Source organism: Bos mutus, chromosome 14 (genome assembly GCF_027580195.1).
Source record: "Bos mutus isolate GX-2022 chromosome 14, NWIPB_WYAK_1.1, whole genome shotgun sequence".
NCBI classification, from domain to species: domain Eukaryota; kingdom Metazoa; phylum Chordata; class Mammalia; order Artiodactyla; family Bovidae; genus Bos; species Bos mutus.
The window spans coordinates 21,752,143-21,766,802 of record NC_091630.1 but is presented as its reverse complement, the minus strand read 5'-3'; the positions used below and the strand labels follow the sequence as shown (position 1 = coordinate 21,766,802).

General features: G+C 45.7%; 1 protein-coding gene across 2 annotated transcripts in view; it reads right to left on the bottom strand.

Moving 5' to 3' along the window:
* DCSTAMP (dendrocyte expressed seven transmembrane protein) overlaps positions 1-10,805 on the bottom strand; it is a 33,255-nt gene extending 22,450 nt beyond the window's left edge. For both annotated transcript variants that reach the window (XM_014477890.2, XM_070382822.1), the window contains exon 1: positions 10,769-10,805. The gene's annotated coding sequence lies outside the window, so the exon portion shown is untranslated. The remainder of the gene's footprint in view (positions 1-10,768) is intronic.
* Positions 10,806-14,660: the final 3,855 nt, after the last annotated feature.

Genomic DNA, 14,660 nt, shown 5'->3' with positions numbered 1-14,660 from the left:
AGACAAACATGGTTACCAAATAGGATCATGTGGTGAGGGGCGAAGGAGAGAGAAATTAATAGTTTATGATTAACATACACACACTTCATGTGTAAAAATAGATAAAAAATACAGACCTAATGTATAGCACAATTAACTGTATTCCATGTCTTTGTAATACCCTAGGGAAAAGAATTGGAAACTATATATATACATATATATGTGCGTTTTCAGTTGTGTCTGACTCTTTGTGACCCCAAGGACCCTATCCTACCAGGCTCCTCTGTCCATAGGATTTCCCAGGCAAGAATACTGGAGTGGGTTGCCATTAAATTATGTATATACATACATATATGTATATAACTTAACTTGTATATATATAACTTAATCACTTTGCTATATACCTGAAACTAACACAACATTATAAATTAACTGTCAGTCAGTCAGTTGGAGAAGACTCTTGAGAGTCCCTTGGACTGCAAGGAGATCCAACCAGTCCATCCTAAAGGAGATCAGTCCAGAATATTCACTGGAAGGACTGATGCTGAAGCTGAAACTCCAGTACTTTGGCCACCTGATTCAAAGAGCTGACTCATTTGAAAAGACCCTGATGATGGGAAAGACTGAAGGCAGGAGGAGAAGGGGATGACAGAGGATGAGATGGTTGGATGGCATCACTGACTCAATGGACATGAGTTTGGGTAAGTTGGTGATGGACAGGGAGGCCTGGCGTGCTACAGTCCATGGGGTCGCAAAGAATCAGACATGACTGAGTGACTGAACTGTCAGTCACTCAGTCGTGTCCAATGCTTTGCTGAACCTCAATAAAAAACGTGGTTTTAAAAAAAAGGCCACAACTCCCCAGTGGCTTTTGGGGAAAAGCTGTTAAAGGCAAGATGGGGGAGAGGCTTGCAGGTGCTTGATCAGCTCATGTAGCTCTTAATTGCTTGGTGGTGAGTGTGACATTCTGGGAATGAGCATCATCAACCTGGTTCCAACAACCATCAGGTGGTTCCTGAGGTCCACCTGATGTGGTCAGCCTGCAGTTAACTTCTTTCACCTGATGGAGGTTTTGATGTCTACAAAACAACTCAAGGATATGGTGCTGAATATTATCTATAGCCTGTGAGGAGGAACTAAAGAGCCCTGACTTTGTTTTATGGCTAAACTCATTATTTTGTTTTTCTTGACTGTTTTCCTTCGTTTCTGTAGTTTCTCACTTTTCTGATTAAATTTTCTCTTTGGACTTGGAGAAGGTCTACGAGGGTGAAGCTCTTCTACAGAGTTGGGGCACATGGGGTTGGTTCCTGGGAAGGCCCTGCAGAGTACTGCTCAGTTTCAACGCCTCCTTGCAAGGTGACTTTACTGTCTCCCATCAAGAGGTGAGAGAAATAGAATCCAGTGGTGGTGTTTATTTCTCTAGCCCTTGAGTTCTGGATGGCCTTGTGACAGCACTGGCCAGCAGAATGTGGCAGAAGTGACAGTGTGTCTCTTCTGAGTTTATGATTCCCTGCTGCTTCTCTTGGAAACCTGCTACGAACTTGTTGTTAACAAGTCCAAGTGTATTAGCCTCTATTACTGTTAAAGCAAATTTCCACAGCTAGTGGCTTATGAAAGTGTGAAAGTGTCAGTCGCTCAGTCATGTCTGATCCTTTGTGACTCCATGGACTATATATCCTTTGTGACTCCAGGCTCCTCTGTCCATGGAATTCTCCAGGCAAGAATACTGGAGTGGATGGGTTGCCATTCCCTTTTCCAAGGGATCTTCCCAATCCAAGGATTGAACCTGGGTCTCCTGCATTGCAGGCATATTCTTCACTGTCTGAGCCACCAGGGAAGCCCTTGTTAACAAGTCCAGGTGTTCAGTTCAGTTCAGTTCAGTTCAGTCGCTCAGTCGTGTCCGACTTTGCCTCTACTACTGCTATAGCAAATTTCCACAGACTTAATGGTTTATAGCAACACATATTTATTCTCATAACAGTTCTAAATTTCAGAATTCTAAAACTGGTCCAGAAGGCTGGAGTTTCCAGGGGAAAATTCATTCCATTGCCTTTTCCAATATATAATGCTGCCTATATTCCTTGGCTCTTGGACTCTCCTCCATCTCAGAGAGAGCAATGATTCATCCTCTTTTCTCTCCGACCTCTGCTTCCATCCTTATGTCTTCTCTCAGGACTCTGATCCTCTTGCCTTCCTCTTGTAAGGACCCCTGTCACTATACTGGGGCCACCCAGATAATCCAGGATAATCCCTCCATCTCAAGATCGTTAACTCAAGCACACATGTAGAATCTCTTTTGCCACGAAAAGATAACATAGCCACAGGTTCTAGGTATTAGGACATGGACATCTTTGGTTGGGGCTCCGGGTAGGGGGTCATTCTGCCTGTTATACAGGTTGGACTGCTGAATGACAAGAGGCACATGACCAGTCTGTTCCATCAACTCAGCCGATAGCCAGTGCCTGATATGTGAAGCAGGGTATCACATATCACATACCCACATCACACATCACATAGCCAGTCCTCAGCCCCCAGCTGATCGCAGATACTTGAACAATAATAGGAAATGCTGGTTTACTCTCAGGCCCCAAATTCTGCAGTACTTTGTTAGGCAGTGGCTGTTCACTGCTAAGAGCAGTGGGACTGTGCCGTGGGTCTTATTAATTGAAACCAACCTTAGGTTGATGGACAGGCTGAAGTTTCCACAAACTGAAGTAAGATCACTTTCAGATAATCATCTATTTTCTTGTGCTCTAATTTTACAAAAAAGAGCAAACTGAAGGCATCCAAATTCAAACGTGGCATTGGACTGAGACCGATGTAGTCATCTCTGTGACACTGTGCCTTCCCTCCCTAGCTCTCACCCTCCAAGTTCAGCTCTCTCCTGAGAATCTTATAAGGAAAATGAGAATAATTTGTCACTGAGTTAATCATCTTTTCTTTTTTCCCAGATCTGGCATAATAAAATGAAGATGCTAAGGGGTTGCTACTGCCCTGACAGTCATGCAGATTTAGGTCCATGAGGCACTCAGAGAGCCTTGGGTTCACTTGGAACAGTATAAAATAAATTTGAGCTCTCTTGATTGACATGAAAATATCTAATGAGCATTATACTGTATGTATGGAATTTTAATGAAGACATTGATCAATTATTAAATCCTCTCAAATAAATCCCTTTTCACATCAACTATTGTGGGGCTGGATTTATGGAGTAGCTTAATATCATTCCAGCCAGTGAATTACACTCACCATGTGAGAAAAGTGTCTGCGCATTGGCTGGAGGGCATGACCTGAAATGAGGAAATGACTTTCTTTCTGGGTTCAGGCAGAATGTGGTTAATGTAGGGCAGAAATGAGATGGGGAAATAGGCAGGTTAGGAACAAACCTGTGGAAATTGCTCCAGCAATAATATAGAGGCCTTGCAGCTCTTGGCAAGTAATCTGAACGGGAAAGTTCTGTGCAGAGAAGAGAAACGGGGAGACATTGTGTTGAAGAAGGGGCAGTACCATGTGGGACTGGCCTTCGGGGAGATTCAAGATCCTCCCCACGAGGGTGTTCTAACTCCATCTGGAGGAAAGCGGATGGGAGTAAATGGTCATTAGAAGGGTAACCAGCAAAAGAACAGTTCTTTTTCCCCTAAGCTTGCTTCCTTTCAGAACTGGAGGTTGGTTTGGAGGCTGGCAGTGAAAAGTGGCACCCCACTCCACTACTCTTGCCTGGAAAATCCCATGGACGGAGGAGCCCGGTAGGCTGCAGTCCATGAGGTCGCCAAGAGTCGGACACGACTGAGCGACTTCACTTTCACTTTTCACTTTCATGCATTGCAGAAGGAAATGGCGACCCACTCCAGTGTTCTTGCCTGGAGAATCCCAGAGACGGGGAAGTCTGGTGGGCAGCTGTCTATGGGGTCACACAGAGTCAGACACGACTGAAGCGACTTAGCAGCAGCAACAGCAACAATGAACTTTCCCATTCAGATTACATGCCAAGAGCTGCAAGCCCTCTATATTATTGCTGGAGAAATTTCCACAGGCTTGTTCCTAACTTGCCTATTTCCCCATCTCATTTCTGCCCTACATTAACCCCATTCTGCCTGAACCCAGAAAGAGAGTCATTTTCTCATTTCAGGTTGCTCAGTTCATGCCAGTTTGGAGGCTGGAGGACTGATGCTGAAGCTGAAACTCCAATACTTTGGCCACCTGATGTGAAGAACCAACTCATTTGAAAGACCCTGATGCTGGGAAAGATTGAAGGTGGGAGGAGAAGGGGACAACAGAAGATGAGATGGTTGGATGGCATCACCGACTCAATGGACATGAGTTTGAGTAAACTCTGGGAGCTGGTGATGGACAGGGAGGCCTGGCGTGCTGCAGTCCATGGGGTCTCAAAGAGTTGGACATGACTGAGTGACTGAACTGAACTGAACTGAGTGATCCCATGCTTCCCTGGTGGCTCAGATGGTAAAGAATCAATCTGCAATGCAGGAGACCTGGGTTTGATCCCTGGGTTGGGAAGATGACCTGGAGAAGGGAATGACAACCCACTCCAATATTCTTGCCTGGAGAATCCCATGGACTTCAGAAGAGCCTGGCAGGCGGCAGTCCATGGGATCACAAAGAGTCAGACACGACTGAACGACTAACACACACACTTTGAGTGCTCCCATGCACCGACTCCATACCCACGCCTCTCTGACCCTCAGAAATCTTGTATGGCCCCTGTGCTCCTGAACCGTCCCCAGCCTTGCCAGTGTGAGTCAGCCCTGCTTCACTGCTGGGCAGGAGGACTTGATCAGCCAGCAGTAAGCAGGTGGGCAGTTCACACAACGCCCAGCCCCAGTGCCATTGGGAGGTGCCGCCTCTCCTCCTAGGCCTGGCCCCAGTGCCTTCTTTTTTTACGGCTTTGGATTTGACCTCAAACCATTATGTGAGTAATTGGTGCACTAATGGGTATTAATTGTCTTTTGTGCCCTAGGGGCACTTTACAAATAGCCTCTCTGCATCCTCTCTGAAGCTTCTGGGGACAGATGTTCTTTGCATTTCACATAATGGACGCTGAGGCCCAGAGTGCTTCCTGAAATGTGTCAGCGACCACACAGAGCAGGTGGCACAGCGGGATTCAGGCCAGATCTCCCTGTCCCCCTGAACCATGCCCAGATTCTAAGGCTCTGGGCTCTGTTGTGTGACAGGGTGCTCAGTTCACTCCATCTGCTGGAAACTCATCACACTTCCTGTCAGTGATTCTTTTAAGACATTGTTTGTATATCACAAACCCATCTCTAACTGCTAATTTTTTTTTTTTTGGCATCAAAATAGTTGACCTTTTCGGCTTTCCTGGTGGCAGAGACAATAAAGAATCTGCCTGCAATGCAGGTGACCTGGGTTCCATCCCTGGGTTGGGAAGATCTGCTGGAGGAGGGTGTAGCAACCTACTCAGTGTTCTTGCCTGGAGAATCCCCATGGACAGAGGAGCCTGGTGGGCTGCAGCCCATGGGGTGGCAAAGAGTCGGACACGACTGAGCGACTAAGCACAGCACAGCACAGTTGTCCCTGTAAGCATGTTTCCCAAATCAGCAGATTTTTCTCTACAGCAAATCACAAATCCCAGCTGTTTTATGTTTTCTAATATCCTTTACGAGGTACCCTGTTGCTTGCTTCCTAAAAAATTAATAATGCATATTTTACATTTGTTTTCCCCTTCTCTTGCCTTTATCCTTGTACAGTTTGTTCTTAATAAAGAGATTTCTCTGCAAGTGAGAAACAGATTTATGGATCCATTAAAATTTTAACATTTGCCAATAAAATCTAATAACAATTATATAAGATATATGCCTGCAATTTTGTCTTGTAAGAGGCACATGTTTTCTTAACAAGCAACAGATCTAATATTATTCCCATTTGTTTTGGGGTTGAAAACAGCACGTCACCAAAAGACACCAAAACTTTCTGCAGCAAGAGACCATATGCCTTCCCTCCTATTTATATTAATATCTCAAGCCACAGGGGAGAGCTTTGGACCACGAGCCCAGGACTGGTCTTCCACTCCGCCCTTCCCATCACTGTTGAATGTGGCCTTGATTTCTTCACCAATCTCTCTTCCTCATTTTCCCTACTTGAATAGAAGACATGCCTGAGCTCCTTCCTGGTGAGGTTTGAGAGGAGCTTTCACAAGCAGGTTAAGATGCCCTGGAGATAAGGTACCCAGTAAATGCAATCCGTTTCTTCTTGTTTCTTTGCTGCCACAGAAAATTGAACCTCTGTTCTCTGAAGCTCTTTAGGCAAGGCTTGAACACCTTGGATGGGAGGCTCAGAGGCAGGAGCTGGACTGCCCCGCCTTCCCAGGACTGACATTTGACATGGTGCCTTTATTAATAGACGTCTGTTCATTTCTATCCTCTGGTCCTGCAGAGGTACAGTCATTCTGTTCATCTTTCTTCCAATGGCCCCAATCCTTTCTTTTTAGAAAAAAAAAAAAAAAAACAGGGAATCAGGATTTGGACAAGCCGGTTGCTTATTTTTTCTCAAAGACTTTTTCAGGCAGATACCAGATTTTTCAACTTTATTTTTAGAGCTGGAAGAAATCTTATAGGTCAGAGTTTCTTAAACTTGAGTATGTTATTGCTGGGGGAGTCGTGTCAAAACGCAGATTTTGATCCCAAATGTCTAGAATGGCACCTGAGCCCACATTCCTAACAAGTCTCGGGTGGTGCTGATGCTGCTGATCTGAGGACCGGACATTGGGTCACGGTCTCTAGAATTCAGCACTGTCTGACAGCACCTTGAGTGACGATGAAATATTCTGTACCTGAGCTGTCTGACGTGGTCAGCACTGGCCCTACGTGACGACTGAGCACTTGACCTAGAACTAGTGCAACTGAGAAGTTGCATTCCTAACTTTAGTTTTAATTCATTTAAATTTAAATAGTCTCATGTGGCTGGTGTCTGTGTACTGAACAACACAGCTCTAGATGACTAACACCTGGCCAGCTGGTTTCCACAGATGAGCAAATGAAAATCCAGAGAGGCTGCTGGACTTGCCAAGGCCATTCCAATTCTGGAGGCAGAGGTGGGAGGCAGACCCCAGTTTGCTGCCACAGGGTGACACATTCCCCATTCCATCAACATCTCATTTCTGACTCTTCATGAAGCCCATTTTAAAATCCCTACCAGAGTTCCTAAGCAACAGAGTATCACATTTCCCACATACCAAATTTGCCTTCAGCTGTTACTAAATAAATAATTAGAAAAGAGGAACAAGCAAAATAGTAATAATAATAGATAATATTAATAGTGATCAGGTTGTTACCGAGAGTCTGGCCACTGTTATGGCATCTGAAATACATTATTCCCAATCTTCACAGCAGCTATGTATGATTATATTGATATGGTTTGGATGACACAACTCAGGCTCAGAGAGGCTGAATAACTTGCCCAAAGTCACACAGTGAACAAGCAGAAGAAACAGAATTCTATCTCATGTTTAAGTGGTACTGAGGATTCAGGATAGGCAAGCTTCTCAGATTCTCTTTCACATGATCCTCAAAGAGTAGTTTCTAAGTTGAATTGAACTTAAACCCCAAATCCCCAAAACCCCAATCACTCAAGCATCATGAAATGCATATTCAACAACGCGGGTGTACGCTCTTCTTGCCTTGTCATCTACATTGGGTGTCCTCCGCCCTTCTCTGCCAGCACAAACTAGCTGAATGCTCCAGAGCCGACAACGGATTTCCAGCCAGGAGTCGGGCCCATCCTGGTCTGAGGTCCAGGTTCCCAGGCACTTGTTCTCCCAGGGTCAGGGGATGAGAGCTGCATTCAGTGTTGGCCCTGCCTTCTCTGTTGGGCTGGAGGTCAGGGTCGGGGTTTTCCCTGAGTTAGGGCATTAGGGCCCCGTGGGCAGCACTGAAGTTTTCAAATGCCTGCAGGGGTCAGACAGGCACCATAAAGAGTGAAGGAAATCAGGAGATAGAGACTTCCTGGGGTGGGCAGAGGTGTGGGGCAGTGGGTCTTGGGGGGTTATGATGCCCACGCCCCAGTTGAAGTTGCCAGAGCAGCAGTCCCACCCCAGCAGGTTTTCTTCGAGGTTGTACACAGACCCCGTGTAGCCAGATTTTCTGATTTTTTTCAAGAGAAGCCAGAAATCTCATTTCCTTTGGGTAGCATCTCCTGAGTTTTTGTCTTTTTTTAAAGTTAGCTCAATTTACTTTTAAATAGTCTGACAATGCTTTTGGACACTGGTCATCAGTTTGCAATCCTTGGCCTTTAGGGAATCTGCACCTGACTTCTTCCTCCTCTCTCTGCCCTGCCTTTCTCCTCCTCTTATCCTGCTTGTTCTCCCGTCATCTGAATTGCCTTTCTCTCTTTTTATCCCCTGAGACATTTTTAAAAATCATGCTGTAGGCCAGATTCCAGTGTCATGCATAAAGGTTTTTCTTTACGCCTTGGGAATATTTATTTCTGCCCAAAGATCTCCAGCCCTATTTTATTCCCTTCTCTTATGCTACTGGATTGAGCACCCCCTCTCCATTGCTTCTTCAGCAGGACCTAAAAGTCTCACCCATCCCTTTAACCTGTGGTTCCCCTGTATTGTGCCTCTATTAGCAACAATGTTTATCTTCTGACTCAGTGTTTCCCCATGACCATGTTCCTGTTCTTTGCTTTTATCAACAGCAATATCCCCAAAATAATGACCACTTTTCTGCCTTTACCCCTAAACTCCAGTTTCACCACACCCTGGGGCCAGAAACCCACAGCTGTAGTCCACAGGAGACTATCGCTGAGGACCCATCTCTCTTTCGCGGGATGAAAGTCATTTTTGTGTGGTTGGGTTGCTGTGCTTAGTCGTCGCTCAGTCGGGTCCAACTCTTTGCGACCTTATGGACTATATAGCCCACCAGGCTCCTCTGTCTACGGGGATTCTCCAGGCAAGAATACTGGAGTGAGTTACCATGCCCTCCTCCAGGGGATTTTTCCAACTCAGGGATCGAACCCAGGTCTCCCGCATTACAGGCAGATTCTTTACTGTCTGAGCCAGCAGGTAGGAGGGAACAAGTTAAGAAGCAGGGGCAGTGATGAGAAGCACTTGATCCAAGCAGGGAGCCATGCAGAATGTGCGGTCTGTGTACGAAGCCTGAGCCCACAATTACCTGCTTCCATGCAGAGCTGAACCGTTGCCATGGGAAACAGAAGCAGCCAGGCTCCTCCATCAACCTGCACACGCCAGCAACCACTAGCGCAGAGGTGCATTCTCAATGGATTCGATGGTCTTTCCCAGGGCGTATATGTCAGGAGTTGCAGCAAAAGCCCTGGCATGGAGGGCATGGGCTCCCAGCTCCCAGCCCCTAGCCCCAGAGCTCTGTTTACCCACTTTGTTGGGGTGTCAGGGAGATGAACATTCCAGTGTTGTCCTGTGATTCTTTTGGGCCCAGATTAACTCGAGAGGTGCAAGGTATGCATCATTGTTTCAGATACGAGGCCCAATCAATGGCCATGACAAAAACCATTAGAGCCTCTGAAGTGGCCCACCCTGGGAGCCTTCTGGATGGAAGGGTATTGAAGATGTATACATGTCACCAGTGCCATTCTGGGGCTGACAGACAGAAACACACAGGCTCTCTGCTTTTGCAAGTGCCAGAGAAACCGATGCAGGTGATGAGCACCTCAGCGTTGTTCTGTTTCTCCCCTCCTTCCCTGCATGGGGAGCACTCGCCTGGCCTGATATCACAAGATCTCCAATAAGGGAGAACAGCTCCATTGGCGCCTGCCCACCAGGCCCACTGCTGACGCACTTTCTCTGCTCCTCTAGCCCGTTCTGCTAATCCCCTGCGGAAACCTAATCTGCACCCATCGGCCTCTCGCTGACTTCAGGGCTTGGTGGGAATCTCATTCTAGAGGCAATCTGGAGAAAGGGCAGAGGAGGCATAGAAAAAAAGTGTGAGGCTGGGAGACAGCAGACCTGTGGCCTGGCCTGCTCCCCTGACCTCGCTGGAGACCGCAGAGGTGACGTGGGCTGGCTGAGAAGCTCAGTTCTAACGCTCCTCTAGCCCACAGTCTCTGGAAGGAAGGCAAAGGAGAGTGGCCGAGCCCGCCCTGGGCGCTGGCATTCTGCAGCCGCCCAGGAGCCCCCAGAGGGGGACATGAGGAGAATGGAGCATTTCTTGTCCTTTCTTTTTTTCTTTTTTTTCAAACTCTTGCAAACTTCATAAATTGGTTGGGAACACACTGTTCTCTGAGCCTGCCAAAATAGCTCGAGCAGCGCCGAGAGGTGGAATGAGTTCCTCATCATTTTGTTTTCATCGCTCTTGCCTTGGGAAAGCCAGCGAACACCTTCCTCTCTGAAAGCAACCTTCACACAAGAAAGGAAAGATTAATGAAAGCTATCGGGATAAACCGAGCAGCGTCTACAGAACAATTCAGTCTGGCTCGGCATTGTCTGTGAGGCCTGGCAGCCCTTTCACAGCCAGTCCTGTTCCTCTCCTGGACCCGAGCCTTGGCTAACAGATCAATTCTTCAAAAGCCCGGGGTGGCGCAAGTCCATGCAGCTGTTCTGCTAAGAAGATGCTCAAGCTCCTGTCCTCCATGAGATGAGGGATTCAGATCCCTCAGACCATTGTTAACAAAAGCTTTCTTTTCTGCCATTTCTGTTCATGGGTAAACTGTCAGGGATAGAAACAGGGACTTCAAGTTTCCTCTGGTCTCATCTGTTTATTCCAATTTTCTAATACTTAATTTTTTCTTAAAAAAAAAAAAAACAATTTCAAAGTCAAGATTATTCTGAAAGTTTACTTACAGGTTCCTCTCAGGTTCTCCTCTGGGTGCAGCAAGGCCCTTCCCAAGGGCTCTGAGTCTTGATATACAAGAGGGAAAAAGGAAGCAGAAGTAACAGGAGGGTCACATCGCCATGAATCAACCTCTTTAATTCCCCACAGAAGTGACTAAGTGATTTAATATTAACAAAGGGGTTAACTGATGCAAAGGAACTACTTATTTCTTTCTAGTGTTTTTCTCGGAATAGATGTTGCAGAAATCAGTTCTAGAAAATAATAAAATAGGGTATTTTCAAACACCAGGGAGTGAGTTATGAAAACTTGGATGGTCTCTTGCCTTTTTCCTCTTCTTTCATCACTCATACTCCCTACCTCCATCCCTACCCCAGAGAGGAGACCAAACATTCGCCATCCCCACTCCCATCCACAGATGAAGAGGCAAGAAGGAGCCGCCTCTGTTTTGAATGACCCAAGACACTGTAGAAATCTGTGTCATATGTCTCCATCTTGCTGGAACTTCCCAATGTAGACATTTAGATTCAATTCAAGAGAACCAGCTTGTGGGGTTGCAAGGAATTAGCAAAGCCCAAAACCCTTCCACAAAAGTGCTCTTCTCCTATTCACCAAAACCTGCAATATACCTGTAAGAACTTTTATCTTAAAAATGCACACATTCCAGTCAAAATGCAAGCATTTCTGAGAAGAGTCAATGCAAAGGAAAATCTAAAACAAGTAACTGTATAGCTGGGACATTGAAAACTCATGTCAAGTTCAGTGAAGATACACAAACATTTGATGTTTGGGAAACACAGCTGTCCATCAATAAGCAGTAGGGGATTCAGCAAATTTTGTGAGTAAATTAACATTACAAAAAGCCAGTGAACCTCACTGGAGAGAGTTGGAGGGGAGTGAGTGAACGCAGGAACAGGCAGCTGAGTTAGGAGGTAGGACAGTGTATTAGTCAGGGTTCTCCAGAAAAACTGAACCGATAGGCTGTGCATGTGTGGAAAGAGACAGGTTTATTTTGAGGAACTGACTCACATGATTGTGGAGCTGGCACCTCTAAAGTCAGCAGGGTGGGCAAGCAGGCTGGAGACCCAAGGAAGAGTAATGTTGTAGCTGGGGTCCAAAGGTGGGTTGCAGGCTGAATTCTTTCTTCCTTGGAGGACTGCAGTCTTTTCTCTCCTAAGACCTTCAACTGATTGGACAAGGCCCACCCACATCCAAGAGGATAATCTGCTTTGCTCACAGTCTACTGACTTCATTGCCCATCTAGTCTTAAAAAACATCTTCAGAGTAATGTCTGGATTCATGTTTGACCCAATATCTGGGTACTGTGGCCTAGTCAAATTGAAACAGAAAATGAATCATCACAACCAGATTGAGTAATACTAAGGCAAGACAAAAACATAGGGCTCTGCTTGTTCACTTTAGATTGTAAAAGGTGAATGACAGAATTTGGTATCTGGGGGAGAGGGGAAAAAAGGAATCAGTGATGATCAGAGCTTCCCACCTGAGCCAGGTAGAGCATGGAAGCACTGGTTCCTAAGGAATGTGGCTGGAGAAACAAGGTCCCAGACAGATGACCAGATGGAAATATCCATCCTCTGAATGGGCAGGAATGTGGGCCTGGGCACAGGAGGGGACATGAGGCAGAAAGACAGAGCTGAGAGTTAGCCAGATGCCGGGAGCCAGTGTGAGGAACTCTGCCCATGGCAAAGGTCATGAGGAAGGAGGCTCAGCATACGCAAAGGCGGGATTGAGCCTCAGGAGTCCCCCTGGAAATTCTCGAGCATCTACCCCCAAAACCAGAGTCTGCCTACTTTACTGCTTTATGCTCTCACCTACACCTCTGACTTTATGGGGGGACTGTCCCCCACCACCTCCCTCTGAAAAAGAGTTTACTTATAGCTCCAGTTAATAAAGTTCCTGGGCGTGACAAGAGTGTTTCAATCTACAAACTCCTTTGGAAGTCCTCCAGCCTGCCTGAACAGGTTCTTCTAGCCACATGTGATTGTTCACAGCCTCCCAACCGTGAGAGGCATGAGATGTTCTAAACTGTCTAAATACAGATTCCTTTGAGCAGTTAAAAGATTGATTAGAAATTGTATTGGTGAAGGGTTTTTCACTTGTTGGGCCAATGTTTGCTACCAAGTTTCCATATCCCTTACCTACTGTGTCCCTGGGAATGTACTGATTAATATAATTGGTGTAAGTAGTAGCTTTAATGTTTGTAACCTTGGACCCTTGAGTTAATTCTTTTCTTGTTATAGCCCACCACACCTTTGCCCTATAGGAATGCAACTTTATCTAATGTTTTTGGAGTGTGGCGCCTGACTTTAGAATAATCACCTTTAGAGAAAAATAAGTTTTCTGGATAAAGGATCTTAAAATGTCGACAGGCCCCCTGGCCAGAAGATGATGTAAATCACCTAAACTTTTGTATATGATAAGTTTGAAAGCCTGGCTTCGATAAGGATCAAGGACTGCTGACCTTCCCCCATTATCCTCTCTGCATAACTTAAGGTATAAAAACTACTTTGGAAAAATAAAGTGCGGGCCTTGTTCACTGAAACTTGGTCTCCCCATGTCATTCTTTCTCTCACCTTCTGGCTGAATTCCCATCTGGAACGTGGAGGCTTGTCAAGCCTACTAATTATGCCTGGGCTTCTAAGATCTGACGCGGGAGGCCTTAGTGTCTCCTCTCCTTCCGGAGAATGGGAGGATGCCTGCGGCCTACGTAGGTGACGCAAATTCCTTATTTTGGAATTTTATTAGCTTTCCACATAAACCAAGTTATTCAGCCTCTTTTCTCCGCTGAATTTTCCTGCTGAGCTATCCTTATTCTATTACTCTTTATATCTCTCAGATCAGATCAGATCAGATCAGTCACTCAGTCGTGTCTGACTCTTTGCGATCCCACGAATTGCAGCACGCCAGGCCTCCCTGTCTGCCGAGGACCAGCCCCGGCTGATCCAGGGTATTCGAAGGGGAGACGGCGTCGGCGACTATTTATATGCTAATTAGAGATATAGAGAACAATAGAATGAGGATAGCTCAGTAGGAAAATTCAGTGGAGAAAAGAAGCTGAGTAGCTTGGTTTACGCGGGAGACCAATAAAACTTCAAGACAAGAAGTTTGCACCACTTACGTAGGCCGCAGGCGCCCTCTCGAATAGCGGAAGGTGCCTCACCCTAGACACCTTCTCGAGTGGGTCTTAGAAGCCCAGGCATGATTAGTAAGCGTGGTGGGTTCCGCGCTCCAGATGGAGACTCAGCTGGAAGTTAAAAGAAAGAATGACATGGGGAGACCAAAGCGTTGGTGAGCAAGGCCCATAGCTTTATTTTTAACAGGGGCTTTTATACCCTAAGTTACACATAGAGGATAATAGGGGATGCAAAGTCAGCAGTCTTTGATTCTTATCAAAAACCAAGGTTTCTTTCCTGCAAATTTACAAATGGTTTAGGTGATTTACATCATCTTCTGGCCAGAAGGCCTACTAACATTTTATGACTCTTGACAAGGACTTATCAACAAAGACTTACTTTCTCTAAGAGTAATTATTTTAAGGTTTGGCACCATCTTCCAAAGATAAAATTGCATTCCTATAGGGCGGATGTGTAATGGGTTTACAACAAAGGAAAGAATTTATTACCTTAAGGGTCTAAAGTTACTAACACCAAGGCCACTACTTATTTTTTCTATATACCAACTATTAATTAATACACATTCAAGGATACAATTCAGGGGATGTGAAAACTTGGCAACAAGCGTTGACTCATCAATGAAATCCTTTAGTAGTTTATTCTGACAGTTTTTAACTCTCTGAGAGGCTCTAAGCTATTTGAATATCTTAAGCTTCCCGTGCCTCTGGAGGCTAGGAGACTGTAAACAATCGTATGCATAGCTGCAGGA